This window comes from Schistocerca cancellata, chromosome 7, assembly GCF_023864275.1.
Source record: "Schistocerca cancellata isolate TAMUIC-IGC-003103 chromosome 7, iqSchCanc2.1, whole genome shotgun sequence".
Classification (NCBI taxonomy): Eukaryota; Metazoa; Arthropoda; class Insecta; order Orthoptera; family Acrididae; genus Schistocerca; species Schistocerca cancellata.
Genome location: NC_064632.1, coordinates 316,164,385 through 316,183,872, shown reverse-complemented (window position 1 = coordinate 316,183,872; position 19,488 = coordinate 316,164,385). Strand labels below are relative to the sequence as shown.

General features: G+C 42.4%; 1 long non-coding RNA gene across 1 annotated transcript in view; it reads left to right on the top strand.

Moving 5' to 3' along the window:
• LOC126092582 (uncharacterized) overlaps positions 1-19,214 on the top strand; it is a 35,166-nt gene extending 15,952 nt beyond the window's left edge. The window contains exons 2-3 of the long non-coding RNA XR_007521363.1: positions 152-205; positions 18,823-19,214. This is a non-coding gene — a long non-coding RNA (uncharacterized LOC126092582). The remainder of the gene's footprint in view (positions 1-151; positions 206-18,822) is intronic.
• Positions 19,215-19,488: the final 274 nt, after the last annotated feature.

Below are 19,488 nucleotides of genomic sequence, written 5' to 3'. Positions count from 1 at the left end.
CTGCTATCCTCATGAGCAGCCATGTAAGTAGTGTGGCCATGAGCTAAATAAAGTTGGCTGCTTGCCTCATGAGCAGAGGGGTAAGTAGTGCTGCCACTGCGGGGTTAGTAGTAGATGAGAGAGAGGTAATGTTTTATTGTTTATGTTCCAGAGTTGGCAACTCGTGTGCGTGTGTGGCTCATACCAAGCAGCATTTCAAATCAAGGTAACATGGATTACTGAATACCCATCTTCAAATGTAGCACATATTTGTAACAAGCGACATCAAATTAAGTCTGTTGCAATTCAATGGTAGCAGAAAAATGACATTAGAAACATTGTGGTTGTATCTCATAATGCATTTAAATATATGTACACCTACTGCTGTTAATCAATTAGTCAACTGCTCACATAGACAATACAACATTGCTTCATCAGGCAATTACTGTGTCACAACATTGGGGTTGCTGAGGGTAGCAGCAATCTGAAACATATAATAGTTGACACAAAGTGCTCTGAATGTTGTTGACTTTTAACGATCAGAACTTGGGGACCAGCATCCAGTTTCTGGTGCCCTTATCGTTCCTTGGCCACTTTTGTTGGCAGATCCCCCTCCCCATGTCAAGGCCAAGTATTCCAGAATGGAATAGCTCACGTCAATATCGAAACTCGATCAAACAACAATATATGAAAAGATAGATTGCTCACCGTAAAGAAGACACTTTAAGTTGCAGGAAGACGCAATTAAAAAGACACTTACACAGAGTTTTCTGCCACAGCTTTCATCAGCAAAAGAGATACACATACAAGTAAGTGTACCTCACACACACATGCCTGCCAACTCCGGGCAGCTCAGGCCAGAATGCGACTATCATGTCGGAAGGCAGCAGTGATCTGGGAGGGGTGGGGAAGGGGAAGGGATAGTGGTATACGGGTGGGGGGTGGACAGAAGAACACTGTCTGACGGAGTATGCTGGAAGTAGAATGCCAGCAGGTGTAGCATCAGGAGGTTGTGGGGCAACAAAGTGGTGGGAAAAAGGAGAGGAGCGTGGAAAGACAGACAGGGGCTCTGGCAGAGGGTGGCAAACAAAGAGGCTGAGAGACTAGAATGGGGAGCAGGTGATAGGACAGAGGGAAACTATAGGGTGGAGGGACAATAAGTTACTGCAGGTTGAGGTTGGGATAATTACGGGAGAGGAGAATTTGTTGTAAGGATAACACCCATCTGCAGAATTCAGAAAAGTTGGTGGTGGAGGGGAGGATCCAGATGGCTCCTCACAGGTCACTCAGTACGACACAGGATGTAATTTTCCATAGAGACCTTCTCCTTGAGTTCAATGAACTTGTGGCTAGTCTGGAACAACATGGCATTCATTTCGTCCGGCGTGTCCAGAAAAGCCCTAAGGACCATCGTGTAGTCACTGGCGCTTTCATCGTGGCATTTGAGGGGGATACACTGCCTGAGAAGGTCAGGATAATGGTGTACAGATGCTATGTGAAACTGTACATTCCACCTCCCATGCTTCCATTGCCTCAAGTTTGGCGGTGTGATTCCACTCCAATCTGTGGTGACTGTAGGTGCCCTCTTCATGTGGGGAGCCCTTGCACACCACTGCCTGTGTAAACTAATCTGGTCTCCATTCTCCCCACTCACCTAGTGTCCTGTGTACATGAAGGAAAAAAAGAATTCAGGAAATAAAGACCCTTGTCTGTCTCAGCTACTTGAAGCCCACAAGAAGTTTGACAGACTTCACCATGTAAATCTCTTCTCTACCTATTCCTCAGTTACACCTTCCACTCATCACCTCTCACCCTTACCAACATCCTGCCCCCTTCCGTTTCCTCACCCTCAGTGGCTCCCATCCCTTCCCTTCCAGGAACTGCTTCTCCTCATCTACCTCCTCCTCAGCGAGGGAAAATGTCCTCTTTTCTGGCTCCTGCTAGGGATGGGGCTCCATCTCAGAGCTCCCCTCCCCGGCATTCTCAGGACAGGAAGCTTGCACCCTCAGGCCGAAGGAAAGACCCGCACTCCGAGGGCCCAAAAGCCACTCACTCACTGCCATGTATTCCCTTACCGATAACACCTTCTCCCTCCCTCTGAGGGAGAAGAAGAAGCAGCACAAGTCAAAGGATGAGGCTTCCCCGGCTCCTCGTAGGGCTTCGACCCTGCGCCTCATCCCAAATCAGGCCCAGTTTTTATGGATGTCACCCCATCCTCATTGGCGAAGGCGATCGACCAAGTGACTTGACCTCTCCTTGGCTTCTTTATGTCTCACCTGGACTCTCACTACATGATAATCCAGTGGAATTGCAACGTATATTATCGCCACCTCCCGGAAATACAATGCCTTGTTTCCTCATACTCTTCATTCTGTCCTGCTCTTCAAGAAACTCACTTTTGTGATGAGTAATCTCTAAAGTTTCGTGTTATTGAGTGTTCTGTCGGAGCCGTGTCAGCCCTGGGATAGCTTCTGGAGTGGTCTGCACTTTGGTTTCGCACTGACGTCATTAGTGACTGGATCCCCCTTCATACCAACCTGGAAGCGATAGCAGTTAGTGTGCAGACGACTTTGGCTATCACCATTTGCAGTGCCTACTTCCCTCCAGGCAGGCCACTTCCTTATGTTGACCTGCCTGCCGTAATACAGCAACTCTCGCCACCTTATCGCCTCCTTGGGGACTTCAGTGCACACCACCCCTGTTTGAGAGTGCCACTTCATTGGGTAGGGGTCTTCTACTTGACCAACTTGCTACAGACTTTGATTTGTCTCTTCTCCCCTACCCACTTAAGTGACGCTCATAGAACCTTTACTGCTCTCGATCTCCTCCCCTGCTCTCATGGCTTGCCTACATTGGTCACTCTGTGATGAGCTTTGTGACAGTGACCACTTTCCAGTGATTCTGTCATTCCACTGCCGCCACCAGACAGACAGGCACCCATGTTGGGCATTCGACAGGGCCAATTTGTATTCTATATACGTCTGCTGTGTATGTTGATATCCTCTCTCTAACTGCATTGATGCAGTTGTGCAGGGTATTTCTGCCACCATTCTTCATGCTGCTGGCACTGCTGTCCCCATATCCACAGGTCCCCCTTGTCATAGACTAGTTCCATGGAGGACCAAGGACGTAGCAGTCACTGTGCAGGACTGCCGATGGGAGCTGCAACAATTTAAACAATACCCTTCACAGACCAGCCTCCTCGCTTTAAGCATCTCCATGTTAAGGCTCGTTGCCTTATTAGGTGGACTAAAAAGGCATGCTGGGAGTGCTGTGTTTCCTCCCTGGCGACGTATGGCTCTTCATCACGTTTCGTCCAACTCTGTAGCCTTCTGGGTCACCAGTGACAGTCAACTGTCCTGGGGCTTATCCTCCAAGGTGCTCTGTCTACTGATCCATTGGTCCTTGCAGAACACCTCATGACACACTTTGCGACAGCATCGACATCCTCTTCCTATTCTGCCATCTTTCTCCAGCAGAAATGCAGAGTTGAACACCCCCCCCCCCCCCCTTCTGTTTCAACCATAACCAAGCAGAACCCTATAATGAACCCTTCATTGAATGGGAGTTCTTGCAGGCTCTTAACTCTTCAAATGACATGGCCCCAGGCCCAGATTCCATCCACAACCAAATGACCCAACACTTCGACATTACATAGAGACAATATCTACTCAGGGTCTTCAACCACATTTGGCTCACGGGTGCCTTTCCCTCACAGTGGTGAAACAGTATACAATAAAACTTTGTTTATACATCTTTCAGTGGACTACAGAAAAAAAAGTATAAGTGTGAAAATGGATATATGAAATATAGCACCATACTATCAAATTAATTGGTAAACACAAATGAAAAATTCAGTAAATAAAAAGTTACATTCTGCAAAAAATTATATAGGCTTACTAGGGACCACACTTAACAAAGATATAAAGAAAAATGTAAACATCTACACAGAAGAAAACGTCTTTTCATAAAAAGGTCCGTAATTTTTGCTTGTTTTTTCTTTGGCAGCAATAGCGTACACTGTACTCTCAAAACGGGATAATTCTGTCATTATTTCATCAGAAACAGTGTGGCACGTCACAAATTGTTTAATTATTTCTAACGCATTTATTGCATTGTTAAATGTCATGAAGGAATACTGAGGCTCTTCTGTATCATCCTCATTGTCAGTTTCTTCCTCATCCAGGTCCCGTGATGCAAATTGAGCTATCTCAGCGATAGTCATGGGTTCTTTAGTGACGAGGTTTTCATCAACGTTTACATAATCCTCAAATGATGCCTGTTCTTCAAGTCGATTCCATTTTCAGCATTAGGTGAAATATTGTGAGTATGATCATTTCCACCACGATCATGGACTTCATTTCCAAACCCGGCTTTTCAGAAACAGTTCCGAATGGTATCGTCTGAAACTTTGTGCCATGAAGCTGCAATGTAGTGCATTGCCTATCAGAAGAAACAAATTCATTAATAATTTCTCGAAGTGTTCTTTGGCTCCGGAAGCACAAAGTTTTGTTGTTGTTGTTTTTTCCTTCTTCTTCTTCTTCTTCTTCTTTCCGATGTTAACACACCTGATGGCATGCATCACAAGCATTTTGCTATAATGCATCATGAAATTATGTATTACTCCAAGATCAAGTGGCTGGAGCTCACTCGTGTAATTCTCTGGAAAGAATTCCACAGTCACGTTTCTCAAATAAAGTAAGGGGAGGGTGTGCTGTACACAAGTCTATGGTCAATAAAATCTCCTGGCCAGCTGCACCCATTTTCGCATCGACAGTTTGAAGCCAGCTTTCAAAAACTTTTGTCATAATCCACAATTTCTTGTTACTAGTATATTTTGTGGGAAACGTGACAGTGTTCTTAAAACAACGGGGCTTGGCAAATTTCCCGATTGTAAGTGGGGGGAGCTTCTCACTCCCATCACTGTTAGCACATAACAGCAATGTTACACATTGTTTACTTTGCTTACCTCCATGGCAGTTCTCACCTTTGAATGCCATTGTACAGTCAGGCATTACATTGTAAAACAAGCCCGTCTCATCTGCATTGAAAATGTTTTTAGGAGCATATTGAGATGTCAGTTCTTTCAAACAGATTGCCATCCAATCTTGCACTGTTTTGGGATACACTTTTGCTTTTGTCACCTATATTCTGGCAACTGATGCCATGTCTTACCTTAAATTTGTGCAGCCAACCTGATGAAGCACTGAAATTTTCCACACCGAGTCAACAATTTCCTTTGCCTTTGCTACTACAGAATTTAAAGTAGACACAGAAATTCCTAATTCCTTGGCAATATCCTCTCACTTTTGATCACTGTTTTCCTTCACATCTCTAAAAATTTGTATCTTTTTCAACGATAGTAATGCTTTTCTGTTTTCTTCCACTCATGTTACCAGTTCTCAAAATAATTAGAAATACAGTAATACGGTAGTATAGCCTATACAGTATGAGGTGTGATGGGTTTCAGGATTCCCGAGTGACGTGCAACAATTCGTCCAGTTGTGCCCTAGTTCGGCAAAAGTCGTGTAATTTCGAGAAAACAAATGAGTGCTACAAGTACTACCAACCTTCCCTATGGCTATCACCACTGCCGTAAGAGTTAACTTCGTATGTTATACTGTACTTTCCAATACTGTTCAGTCTCTGTATAACATCTGGTTTTTGTGACAACTCTATTATTGCAGTTTATATTGTTGTTGCGTATCTGCCAATCTATAAAACATTCTCAAGTCTGTCACATTAAAAAGTAAGTGTTAGCTGGCTTCGAATGCTCGCAACAAAGTGATTTTCTAGTTGGCAACTGCAGTGCTGTGTTAATAGATGGAGCTTAGGCCAGTATTATACTATCAAATTTTCTTTGACAGCGATCTTTGACGTGGCGCAAAAGGGAGTATTACACTGTCATAAAATATTTCATAAAAGTTCCTTCATAATGGCTGACAATGACTCAATACTAATCTCTGCAGTTCAATTTTACTTATGGCTTCAATGGTGTAGTGTGCTGATGTTGGCGACACCATCTTCATATAATGAAAATGTTTTGTTATGAAATGTTCGTTTTTCAAGTATGACTAATTTATTGAGTTGACAAGGGTACATACAAGAATTTGTCAACAATAGAGCAAGAACAGATTTAATTATTTACTTTGTGGTGAAATGAATTCCCAGCAATGAATGGTCATTGACAACATCAACACACTACTCCACCGATGCCGTAAGTAAAATTATACCTGGTCTGCAGTTGCTTGCACTGCAATTGCATTGTCATTGCATTTGCAAGACAAGCAGAAGAAAAGGAAACATACTTGGGTGAGGCTGTGGACTTCACTGTGAGATGCGAAAGATATACAACAAAATTTGCTACGGGAGCTGCGAGACGAGGACATAAAGACGCTTGAAAATCCCTTTAGAAATACAGGAGAACATTTTGAATATGTGCTCAAGAAAGTGACTCCTCGTATTATGAAGCTGAACACTCTCCTCAGAAATGCTACATCTGCAAAAGACAGACTTACTGTAATACTGTGATTTCTAGCTACTCTAGTTTACAGTACCAGTATAGCACTTTAATGCTGCAGTACCCGTTGACAAAAATAATACCAGAAATGTTTGGAGCTATTTATAATGCACTGAAGGAGGAGTACGTGAAGGCAAATAAATTTAATACATACTGCAGTCATGAAAAATCTATATTTCCACAGAAGTTGTAGATTTTCTCCTTTATATTCTTGGGGGTATATCCCAGCCATACTTCACGGCTAATAGCATCTGCAATTTTTTTTAAAGCTCTCACCTTTTATGTTGTTTTGTATTCAGGATGTTATTAGCTACACAGTGGTTCATCTTCTGTGAATATTCATATCAATTTCGTTTTATATGCAATGTACCATGTAAATTTGGCAGTCATATTCATAAACATTGTGTGTCAGATAGCTCCAGTGATGCTAGCACTCCAAGCGGTTGATTTCTGCTAGCAGTAATCATAAGACTAACGCTTCCTTTGACCAAATCTAAGGGCAAGGTGCTAGATTTTATTGAAGAAAATTTGACCAATGCCTAACTTTGACAAATTTCCTTATTACAACATCAAATTTTATTATAGTGTAATATCAGCTCTACCAGTCCACTTCCTGGGAAACCATTCTGAAGCACTGCATCATAACTTCTGCACACTGTGGGTATTTCGCCGGGACATGAGAAAAAAAGTTTAAGTGAAAAACGTATAAATTAAATTTTACTGTAGTCATCCCGGTCCTTAAGCCTGAGAAGAACCCAACGTCCCTCGACAGCTACTGCCCAATTAGCCTGATAAACATACTTTGTAAACTGCTTGAGAGGACAGTTAGCTTCTGATTATGTTGGGTATTCGAATCTCGGGGCCTTTTATCCTGTATCAGTGTGACTTCCAGGAAGGACGATCTCCAGCTGACCATTTGCTCGATTCGAAACTACCCATTTACTCAGATTCGAAACCGCAATCTGACTGGCTTTTACTGTCAGCATCTTGTTACGATCTTCTTTGACCTACATAAGGCATACAACATGGCTTGGCACCATCGCATGTTAAGTACCCTCCATGACTGGGGCTTTTGCGATCCCCTTCTGATTTTTATTCATGATTTTTTATCCCACCGGCTCTTCCGGGTTCCAGTGGGCACTTCACTCAGCACCCCTCAGATTCAGGAGAATGGTATCCCACAGGGTTCTGTATTAAGTGTCACACACTTCCTCATAGCCATCAATGGGCTTGTAACCTCTGTTGGCCTTCAGACTACCCTGCCGTTGTATGTCGATGATTTTTGCATCTGGTGTAGCTCCCACTCGGCAGCGTCTGCTGAATGCCAGCTCCAAGGCGCCATCCGATGGAACTCTGCGTGGGCTGTCTCCCTTGGCTTCCAATTTTCTCACTCTAAAATGCAGGTTATGCATTTTTGTCTACAGCACAGTCCCATTTCTTTGGACCTTTTTTTTATGAAAAGCTGATGTGGCTGCACTATATTCACCACCTGAATGTGGAAGCGTAATGCTCTCCGCCTCCTGGCCCACACATCTTGGGGTGCAGACCATACTATTCTCCATCTTTACAGTGCTCGCGTCTTGTCCAGACTAGATTATGGAAGTCAGGTTTATGGCTCAGTGGCTCCTCTGTGCAAATTTATATTAAAAAATGTAATTAATTAAACAAATTGATTTTTTCGTACTTTTATCATTTTGACTCCTTATAGATTTTTAAGCGAATGCAGTGTCTTTCACTTTTAACTTACATTGATTTCTATATTCTCTATGCTGTTGAGATTTATGCCATTTGATTATATTCGTCTTCTTCTGCCGTAAGTATTTCTAATTCTTGATCATGAATACAATAAGGATTTTTAATTGGACTTCCTCTTCTGATGCAGGCAGCTACAGTGACATGACAGTGGGATAATGCGCAGAAGAAAAGAAAGCTTTCATGGTTTTGCACTAAATGAACTCTCACACTTCATACTTTGATAGGATTATTATTCAGAGAATTCATTGTATCACAAGAAATATGTCTTCTCACCATGAGAACTAAAGACAAAGTCTCTAATAACTCTCAAAAAAAAAAAAAAAATGAAGAAAGTTTCCATCATTTGTCTTTCGCCTTCCAGTGTAGCAAAATATCTCTTTGCTGACACTTAACAGTGGCCGCGCTAGTGTTTATTGGTAATAACTTTTAGTGTAGCGCGTCGGGGCTTTTCCTTTATGTACCAATACACCTTCCACTCTAAAAATACGTGATCCTGTTCACCATTGTGGGTTGCGTGTGGCTATTGGTGCCTTTCGCACTAGTCCCGTTGACAGTCTCCTCACAGAAGTGGGGAATCCCCGCTCTACAGATATGACATCAGGTGCGCTACTTCTCTCAGTAATAAACTCCCCACAATCAAGGAGACTGCTGCACTTTGGTGCTCTTCCTTCTGCTTCTCTTGGAAGGAGTCCACTGCTACTCTTTGGTGCTCTTCCTTCCACTCCTCTCATAAGGAGTCCACTGCTTTATGCCATCTACGAATTGGTTATACTAGGCTCACCCATTGTGTCCTGTGTAATGAACGACCCCCACAATATGGTTGTGGTGTAAATCTGACGATATCCCTCATATTGGTAGAATGTCCCCTTCATGCTAAGTATACTCGTCCTTAATTTTGATATTAGTAGACAATTCATGGATGGTTGAACTGGTCCTCAGTTCCTCTGTGAAAGTGGTTGTTTCCAGATATAAGGTTCTGCTTTACTCCTGGAGCAGAGGCAGGGTGGTTGTGGTTGAGACCTATCTTCACGTTTTCTCAGTCTGGGACCCCGTGACCGCACCTCCTGCCCTTGGAAAGATCACTCTTTTTTTTCCCGTTTTTAGATTTGGTCTAACCTTTCATGCATCTTACAGTGCGTGTTTTAACTTCTTTGTTTTATAGTTTGACTCCCCTGACTGGATCCATCCACGTTTAGCTGATCATCTTTTTTCTGTGAGTAACTTTGGAATTGCGGGACTGCGATCTTACCGTTTGGCCCCATAAACCCTCTCAATTAATCAATCAGTCAGTCAGTCTCAAAATTTGTCAGGGAAAATGCTAAAATGTGTCTGGAAATCAGGGAATTTCACTTGAGGAAACTTGTGGAATTTTGGAAAACACACACACACATTCATCATCTAATGATATTTTCTTTTTGTTATAGTGTGGTAAGATGTATATGTCCAACTGCTGCCACCTCCAATAGTACTTACGCCACAGCAAGTGGCATTTTTTGGAGACTGTGTTGGGTATACCAATAGAGCTTACTCAACACCAGATTAAATGTTCACAGTATGCTGAGCGGGTTACACTGCTACACCCATTGCACCAGGCAGAATGTTCAGATGTGCCCCTCAAACTGTGTACCTGGCAGTTCAAAGGTGATGTGTATTGTATTGTGTGTTAAACTGGGGACCTAGAAACGACGGAGAGGCTTCATCCTGTCATAGCCCTCAATGGTTCACAACGCAACAGGCCAAAGCAGTCCACCCACCAAACCTAGGGCTATTATGCCGTTCGGCCCTCAGTGGACACTCCCCCCGTGTTAAACTGGGGACCTAGAAACGACAGAGAGGCTTCATCCTGTCATAGCCCTCAATGGTTCACAACGCAGCAGGCCAAAGCAGTCCACCCACCGAACCTAGGGCTATTATGCCGTTCGGCCCTCAGTGGACACTCCCCCCCCCCATGGGAACGTCTCAACCAGACGAGTGTAACCCCAGATGTTTGCGTGGTAGAGTAATTATGGTGTGCGTGTATATGGAGACAATGTTTGCGCAGCAATAGCCGACATAGTGTAACTGAGGCGGAATAAGGGGAACCAGCCCGCATTTGCCGAGGCAGATGGAAAACCGCCTTAAAAACCATCCATAGGCTACCCTGCACACCAGACCTCGACACTAATCTGCCGGGCAGATTCGTGCCGGGGACCGGCACGCCTTCCCGCTCAGGAAGCAGCACGTTAGACCACGCGGCTAGATGGGGGGGCTTCAAAGGTGATGACTATGACAAAAATGATGATGATAATAGTGTTACAGTAATAAGTGAAATTATGATAATTTTTGATGATGATGACATGTATCAGTAAGTAAAGAATGGTAAATTGGTAAATGTATCAAACTTACTCACCTAGTTACTACTGCTACTATTATTACTACTACTACTACTTCTTCTTCTTCTTCTTCTTCTTCTTCCTCCTCTTCCTCTTCTTTTTCCCTCCTCCACTCATGACTAGCACAGCTTCAAGCTGTATTGCATGGAAATTTTAAAAAGATAATATTAATTTTATTACACTTGTATATGCAAACATATTAATAACTGTGTACTATTCTTCATTCTCACTAGGGGTAAGATAGATACTGCCTACAGGAAAATTAAAGAGACCTTTGGAGAAAGGAGAACCACTTGTATGAATATCAAGAGCTTTGATGGAAACCCAGTTATAAGCAAAGAAGGGAAAGCAGAAAGGAGGAAGGAGTATATAGAGGGTCTATACAAGGGTGATGTACTTGAGAGCAATATTATGGAAATGGAAGACAATGTAGATGAAGACGAAATGGGAGATATGATACTGTGTGAAGAGTTTGACAGAGCACTGAAAGACCTGAGTCGAAACAAGGCCCCTGAAGTAGACAACATTCCATTGGAACTACTGACGGCCTTGGGAGAGCCAGTCCTGACAAAACTCTACCATCTGGTGAGCAAGATTTATCAGACAGGTGAAATGCCCTCAGACTTCAAGAAGAATATAATAATACCAATCCCAAAGAAAGCAGCAAAGGAAGCAGCACGTTAGACCACGCGGCTAGATGGGGGGGCTTCAAAGGTGATGACTATGACAAAAATGATGATGATAATAGTGTTACAGTAATAAGTGAAATTATGATAATTTTTGATGATGATGACATGTATCAGTAAGTAAAGAATGGTAAATTGGTAAATGTATCAAACTTACTCACCTAGTTACTACTGCTACTATTATTACTACTACTACTACTTCTTCTTCTTCTTCTTCTTCTTCTTCTTCTTCTTCTTCCTCCTCTTCCTCTTCTTTTTCCCTCCTCCACTCATGACTAGCACAGCTTCAAGCTGTATTGCATGGAAATTTTAAAAAGATAATATTAATTTTATTACACTTGTATATGCAAACATATTAATAACTGTGTACTATTCTTCATTCTCACTAGGGGTAAGATAGATACTGCCTACAGGAAAATTAAAGAGACCTTTGGAGAAAGGAGAACCACTTGTATGAATATCAAGAGCTTTGATGGAAACCCAGTTATAAGCAAAGAAGGGAAAGCAGAAAGGAGGAAGGAGTATATAGAGGGTCTATACAAGGGTGATGTACTTGAGAGCAATATTATGGAAATGGAAGACAATGTAGATGAAGACGAAATGGGAGATATGATACTGTGTGAAGAGTTTGACAGAGCACTGAAAGACCTGAGTCGAAACAAGGCCCCTGAAGTAGACAACATTCCATTGGAACTACTGACGGCCTTGGGAGAGCCAGTCCTGACAAAACTCTACCATCTGGTGAGCAAGATTTATCAGACAGGTGAAATGCCCTCAGACTTCAAGAAGAATATAATAATACCAATCCCAAAGAAAACTGGTGTTGACAGATGTGAAAATTACCAAACTATCAGTTTAATAAGTCACGGCTGCAAAATACTAACGCGAATTCTTTACAGACGAATGGAAAAACTGATAGAAGCCGACCTCAGGGAAGATCAGTTTGGATTCCATAGAAATGTTGGAACACGTGAGGCAATACTGACCCTACGACTTATCTTAGAAGATAGATTAAGGAAAGGCAAACCTACATTTCTAGCATTTGTAGACTTAGAGAAAGCTTTTGACAATGTTGACTGGAATACTCTCTTTCAAATTCTGAAGGTGGCAGGGGTAAAATACAGGGAGCGAATGGCTATTTACAATTTGTACAGAAAGCAGATGGCAGTTATAATAGTCGAGGGGCATGAAAGGGAAGCAGTGGTTGGACAGGGAGTGAGACAGGGTTGTAGCCTCTCCCTGATATATTCAATCTGTATATTGAGCAAGCAGTGAAGGAAACAAAAGAAAAATTCGGTGTAGGTATTAAAATCCATGGAGAAGAAATAAAATCTTTGAGTTTCACCGATGGCATTGTAATTCTGTCAGAGATGGCAAATGACTTGAAAGAGCAGTTGAATGGAATCGACAGTGTCTTGAAAGGAGGGTATAAGATGAACATCAACAAAAGCAAAATGAGGATAATGGAATGTAGTCAAATTAAATCAGGCGATGCTGAGGGAATTAAATTAGGAAATGAGACCTTAAAGTAGTAAAGGAGTTTTGCTATTTGGGGAGCAAAATAACTGATGATGGTCGAAGTAGAGGATATAAAATGTAGACTGACAATGGCAAGGAAAGCCTTTCTGAAAAAAAGAAATTTGTTAACGTCGAGTATAGATTTAAGTATCAGGAAGCCATTTCTGAAAGTATTTGTATGGAGTGTAGCCATGTATGGAAGTGAAACATGGACGATAAATAGTTGAGACAAGAAGAGAATAGAAGCTTTCGAAATGTGGTGGTACAGAAGAATGCTGAAGATTAGATGGGTAGATCACATAACTAATGAGGAGGTATTGAATAGAATTGGGGAGAAGAGGAGCTTGTGGCACAATTTGACTAGAAGAAGGGATCGGTTGGTAGGACATGTTCTGAGACATCGAGGGATCACCAATTTAGTATTGGAGGGTAAAAATCGTAGAGGGAGACCAAGAGATGAATACACTAAGCAGATTCAGAAGGATGTAGGCTGCAGTAGGTACTGGGAGATGAAGAAGCTTGCACAGGATAGAGTAGCAGGGAGAGCTGCATCAAACCAGTCTCAGAACTGAAGACCACAACAACAACAACAACAACAACATTCTTCATTCATCATTGTCATATCCACCTTTTGTACACATCAAATTCTCAACACATTGCATTATACACCCCATCACATTACTGTTTTATTCTGTATGACAAAATGCACAGCATCACAAAACAGTAGCATCAGCACCTATACTGTTAACATGGTCACTAATGCTTCTGGTGTTTGGCATCTGTGCAGGACAATGCAATGATGCATACCTCATGCAGGTTGTACTTTCATTGGGGTCTGCATAATAATTAATACCGCCACATCAGGTACAGAGTACAGTGAGCATAGTTTTAATAAAAGATACTGTTCTGTATGCATTTACGTAGGCTTCCACGCTCACTTGTGATTGACTGTTAAATCGGTCCATGTTAAGAGCTGACTGTAGGATATTGACATATGTTTGACTCAGATTTAGTTCAGATGAAGCTTGAAGCTGATGACCTTAGACACATATATGATACAGCAAAAAACATTGTATCAAAATGCTCCCTGTGTCAAACCAGTGCCACAGTGTTTTATATCAGGGTGGTCTATCAGTTGAGTGCTATTTTTTCAAATTTCCTGTCATAGGCTAGAGTTGTATATGGGCCAAAGTCTATATTGCTTAATCAGAAAATAATTCTGCTAAGCGCTCCCTCAAATAATATTGTGAAAAGTAATATATTTGAACCTTGCTCATCACAGACGCCTAAGCACACGTGTATGTATCATGCTAATGCCATTAATCTTGAAGGACTTTGATAACCCTCCCATTGGTGTCTGACACTGACCAATATCTCTACAGAATTAAAATTTGATGAGGGAACATTATATGTATCAAGCTACCCCTATTTCCTCTTTACACAATATTGGGTTTAAATAAGAGTATTGTGTAAAATTAAACATCTCACCAGTCCAAGTATTTCACTGTTAACTCTGTTTGTTTAAAGAAAAAACTTATAAATGCAAATATTTCATTCATTCCTTTTAACAGCCTTCATTATGCATCTTATTAGACATCATGTATACAAATCATAATGTTTATAATAAGGCTCGTATGTATAAGTAAACACATCATTCTGAAACATTCAAGGGAGCCATTGTGAAATGTCTCATCAGAGGTTTAGAAAACAAATTATAGTCAGTTGCATTCAAACTTTCTTTTTGTAAGTGTCGAGAAGCACCTTACAAACATTCATTTCTAGATATAAGCAACATCCTCTTCCCTCATGTTGAATCGTGCCCTCCAGCTGCAGCATCAATACATATCCAGGTATAATTTGTTCTAGAATCCTTGGGATGTCTGGACTTAGTACACTACTGGCCATTAAAATTGCTACACCACGAAGATGACGTGCTACAGACGCGAAGTTTTAACAAACAGGAAGAAGATGCTAGGTCTGATTGTATGAAGACATTGAGACAGTTCAGAGCCAGGCTGCTAATTTGTTACAGGAAGTTCAATCAGCTTGCAAGTGTTACGGATATGCTTCGGGAGCTCAAGTGGGAATTGCTGGAGGGAAGAAGACATTAATTTCAAAGAACACTACTAAGAAATTTTAGAGATCAGGCATTTGAAGCTGAGTGCAGAATACTCCTACTGTCATCAACATATATTTTGCATAGGAACAATGTTAGATTAGGAAATGAGACACTTAAAGTGGTAAAGGAGTTTTGCTATTTGGGGAGCAAAATAACTGATGATGGTCGAAGTAGAGAGGATGTAAAATGTAGACTGGCAATGGTAAGGAAAGCATTTCCAAAGAAGAGACATTTGTTAACATCGAGTATAGATTTAAGTGTCAGGAAGTCGTTTCTGAAAGTATTTGTATGGAGTGTAGTCATGTATGGAAGTGAAACTTGGACGATAACTAGTTTGGACAAGAGAATAGGAGCTTTTGAAATGTGGTGCTACAGAAGAATGCTGAAGATTAGATGGGTAGATCATATAACTAATGAGGAGGTATTGAATAGGATTGGGGAGAAGAGAAGTTTGTGGCACAACTTGACTAGAAGAAGGGATCGGTTGGTAGGACATGTTCTGAGGCATCAAGGAATCACCAATTTAGTATTGGAGGGCAGTGTGGAGGGTAAAAATCGTAGTGGTAGACCAAGAGATGAATACACTAAACAGATACAGAAGGATGTAGGTTGCAGTAGGTACTGGGAGATGAAGAAGCTTGCACAGGATAGAGTAGCAGGGAGAGCTGCATCAAACCAGTCTCGGGACTGAAGACCACAACAACAACAAGGAACAATGAAGAAAAGATAAGAGAAATTAGGGCTCATATGGAGGGATGTAGATAGTCATTTTTCCCTAGCTCTATCTGCAAGTGGCACGGGAAAGGAAACGAGTTGTTGTGCTACTGTGTACCCTCCCTCACGTACTGTATAGTTGCTTGCAGGGTATGTATGTAGATGTAGAACAGGCACAGGGTTCTACTGTCCATCGCTGGATTTAAATGTGGGTTCTCTGCTGGGCATGAGGAAGAGGATGATGGAAGTGTGTGAACAGATTGCTCCTGATGACACGATAACAACATTTATTGTTCAGCTGCAGTATGATGGTTGTGGACTCTTGGTGAGGTTTCCTTCCACTCGTAATATTTTCAGAGGCAACAAAGGTTGCTGGTGGGCACTGTTGCATGTCCACTGTGGTTACTCTAGCTGCGCTGGCTTAATGAGAATCTGCTGCCTCGGCAGTGATGCTACAGCATTGCTGAGCTTAATGTGGTGTGTGGAACCACATGCCACAGCCCTCTGTTGTGATCGCAGCTGGAGTTGTAGCAGCGGTGGTGGGATGGATCACTGCCCTGTTTCAGAGGCCATCCCCTGCTGCAGCTGTTTAACGTCAGTGAGCTGGGGTCCCCGGCTCCAGCCCCGGTCATGGTGTTTGTGGAGGCAGCATCCCAGGATGATAGTGACAGTGCGTTTCCACAACACACCGCAAACGATAACTCCCATGAGAGGCGGCTGCCTGTCTACAGCGTCCGATGATAGTTACAGCAGTGGTGTCACTTTGACACCTCTTAGGCAATGACCTACATTGCGATGGTGACTATTACACTGATTATAATGATTGGTGACGGCACTAATTGACAGAGGCTCTGCATCACTCCGATGCCTTACATCAGACGATGACGACGAGCTGCCTGCCGGTACTTCAATACGACCTTCTGCCGCTGATGTCTGTGGTTCTTCTTGCTCAGTATATTGGTGGAATATCCTGGTCTTGCTCGACTGGCGTAATTGACCCAAGTACCGCCCTTGAAGCCAACGCCCTTGCATGTGGCAAGCTGGCTGGTGACTTTGTGTTTCCCTTCACGTTGCTTAACTCGACACTCTGCTGACCCTCTTACACCATATCATCATACCACTGAACTGTGCAACAGAATGTAACTCACATATAACTTCTGGCTCCCAAAATTGCTTCACATTTTAACTGACTTCATTGCTGTAAACTCCAACCTTTAATGACTCTCATCACTCTAATCATTTGACCCTCTACGCACACATGTCCAAAGCAACATTGCATCGTTCTTAACACGTGCACTGGAATATCTTACATCTAGAAAGCCTCTGTGGGATCAAGACAGTTAGCACCAAACTGCTTAAAATTATGAAATCCGGTAGCTCCGTCGAAAATCCGCAACATTTCGATGAGTGTCATTCTCATCATCTACTTGCGAAGTGTCGATGGAGTGTGGCTGTCATCTATATATAGCTGGTCAGCGGCGCGCGCCAGCCACCCCTCCCCACCCCTCCTCCGGCGCTGGGCCTGTGGTTTGGGGGCGGAACCATGCGGGGCCGGGAAATGCTGGCTGTCTGCCGCGTTAGTCTAGCTTAGAATCGCGAAGCGTTAGCAGCTGAGCACAGTCCCGGCATATAGCTGCTATTGCAGGGTTCCACGCCGAACTTAAATGGTAGCCCTCGTCCCTGTTGACGAGATTGTCATGTAATCTTATTTCGACTGTTTCCATGATGACGCTTTGCCAGAAGCCACTGGCTCGGCAAAGCATTTTCGTTTCTTGAAATTGGAAGGTGTGTCCCTCATTGAGGCTGTGTTCTGCCACGGCCGATTTGTACTTGTGCCCCAGCTGTACGCATCTAATGTGTTCCTGGTAGCGTTGCAAGATGCAGCGTTGTGTTTGACCCATGTACTGGAGTACACATTCGCACAGTATACTATATATACCGGGAACTTGTAGCTGCAATTTGTCCTACACGGAGCCCGGTAACTCTTTCGTTTTTGGAGGTAATCGAAAAATTGCTTTGATGTTGTTTTTCCCCATTATTCTCACAATTTTGGCTGACGGGGCCCAATGTAGGGGATAAAGGCGAGTTTCGTTTCCTCTTCTTTGTGGTTGACTGTGTCACTCTTTTTCTTCCTGAATGCACGTCTAATGTCCACATCGCTGTGACCATTCGGATGAAACACATCCTTAAGGTGCTGCAGCTCAACTGGAAGTCTGTCTTTGACACAGATGGCTCTTGCTCTATGAACCAGTGTCGTTAGAACGGTGTGCCGCTGTGCTGGGTGGTGGCAACTCGAAGCATGGAGATACAGGTCTGTGTGGGTGTTCTTTCTGTATACTGCATGTCCTAGCATGCCGTCACCTTTTCTCCTTATAAGAATATCCAAAAATGGAAGACATCCATCTTGTTCTAACTCCATTGTGAACTGTATGTTTTTGTGAATGCTGTTCAGGTGTTCGTGGAATTCATTCAGGGCTTCTCTTCCATGTTCCCACACAATGAATGTGCCATCAGTGTAACGGAAGAAGTGTTTAGGTTTAAGCTGTGCCGTTTCTAGTGCCAACTCCTCGAAATGCTCCAAATGCAATCCCTGGAGCAAGTGGCGAACCCATGACTACCCCATCAACCTGTTCATAAAATTCTCCGTCGTATTTGAAATAGGTTGTGATGAGAACATGTTCAAATAATTTTACTGTCTTGGGCTCAACGGAGAGGGACAAGGGCAACCATTAAAGTTCGATGTGGAACCCTGCAATAGCAGCTATACGCCGGGACCGTGCTCAGCTGCTAACGCTTCGCGATTCTAAGCTAGACTAACACGACAGATGGCCGGCGTTGCCTGACCTACGCAGTTCCCACCACCACCACCACCACCACCACCACCACCACCACCCGCCCAGTGCCTGTAGGAGGGTTGGGGAGGGATAGTCGCAGTCCATCGACACCTCGACAGAAGATGTTGAGAATGACACTCATAAAAACATCACAGATTTTCGACATAGCTACCCAGATGGCAGCTCGAGAAGATTTCATCAGCAGTATACACCGGGAAAGCCTACATTAACATATGCTAATATGATTTAGAAGAATGCTGAAGAACTAATTGGAAACTTTTTGCTGGACAAGTCAATTAAGTTGACACAACTGTGCTGTCTACAGGCATGCAGCTGCCAAGGAAAACCTGTAGGGCCATCAGCTGCATTAAAACCAGGCATGAAAAATGCAGAGCACCCATTTATAAATGTGATGTTGTACACAACATAGACTGGAACTGTAATGCTACTAGAATTAATTAGTAAATCACATGTTCATTGAATGTGGAATAAGAAGATTTTAAGGGAATTGGAGATATGTGTAAAGGCTTTTCCAAAGCCTGATGTGTTAAGTTTCTTAATTGCAGCTGAGATATTAATAACATATTGAAATATTCACTTGCTGTAATTTTATACTATGGTCTTATTATTATTGTGTTATTGTTTATATTTTATTTTTCCCTATTGTATTGATGTCATTTTGCTGTAGTTTTTCATGCAATACATTAATAAATAATTATGAAGGTAAGAAAAGGCATTTCATTTACGAAAGTTTTATATTTTCTGTCTGTTAAAGTTAGCTATCATGTACATGCCTGTCAGCTGTCACATTTTCGACTGCACTGATGGGTGCAAGTAATCTTAAATTAACACGTTGGTGGTGTGGCCTATATGTAGAAGCAATATATATATATATATATATATATATATATATATATATATATATATATATATATATATATATATATAATAGAGGGAAACATTCCACGAGGGAAAAATATATCTAAAAAGA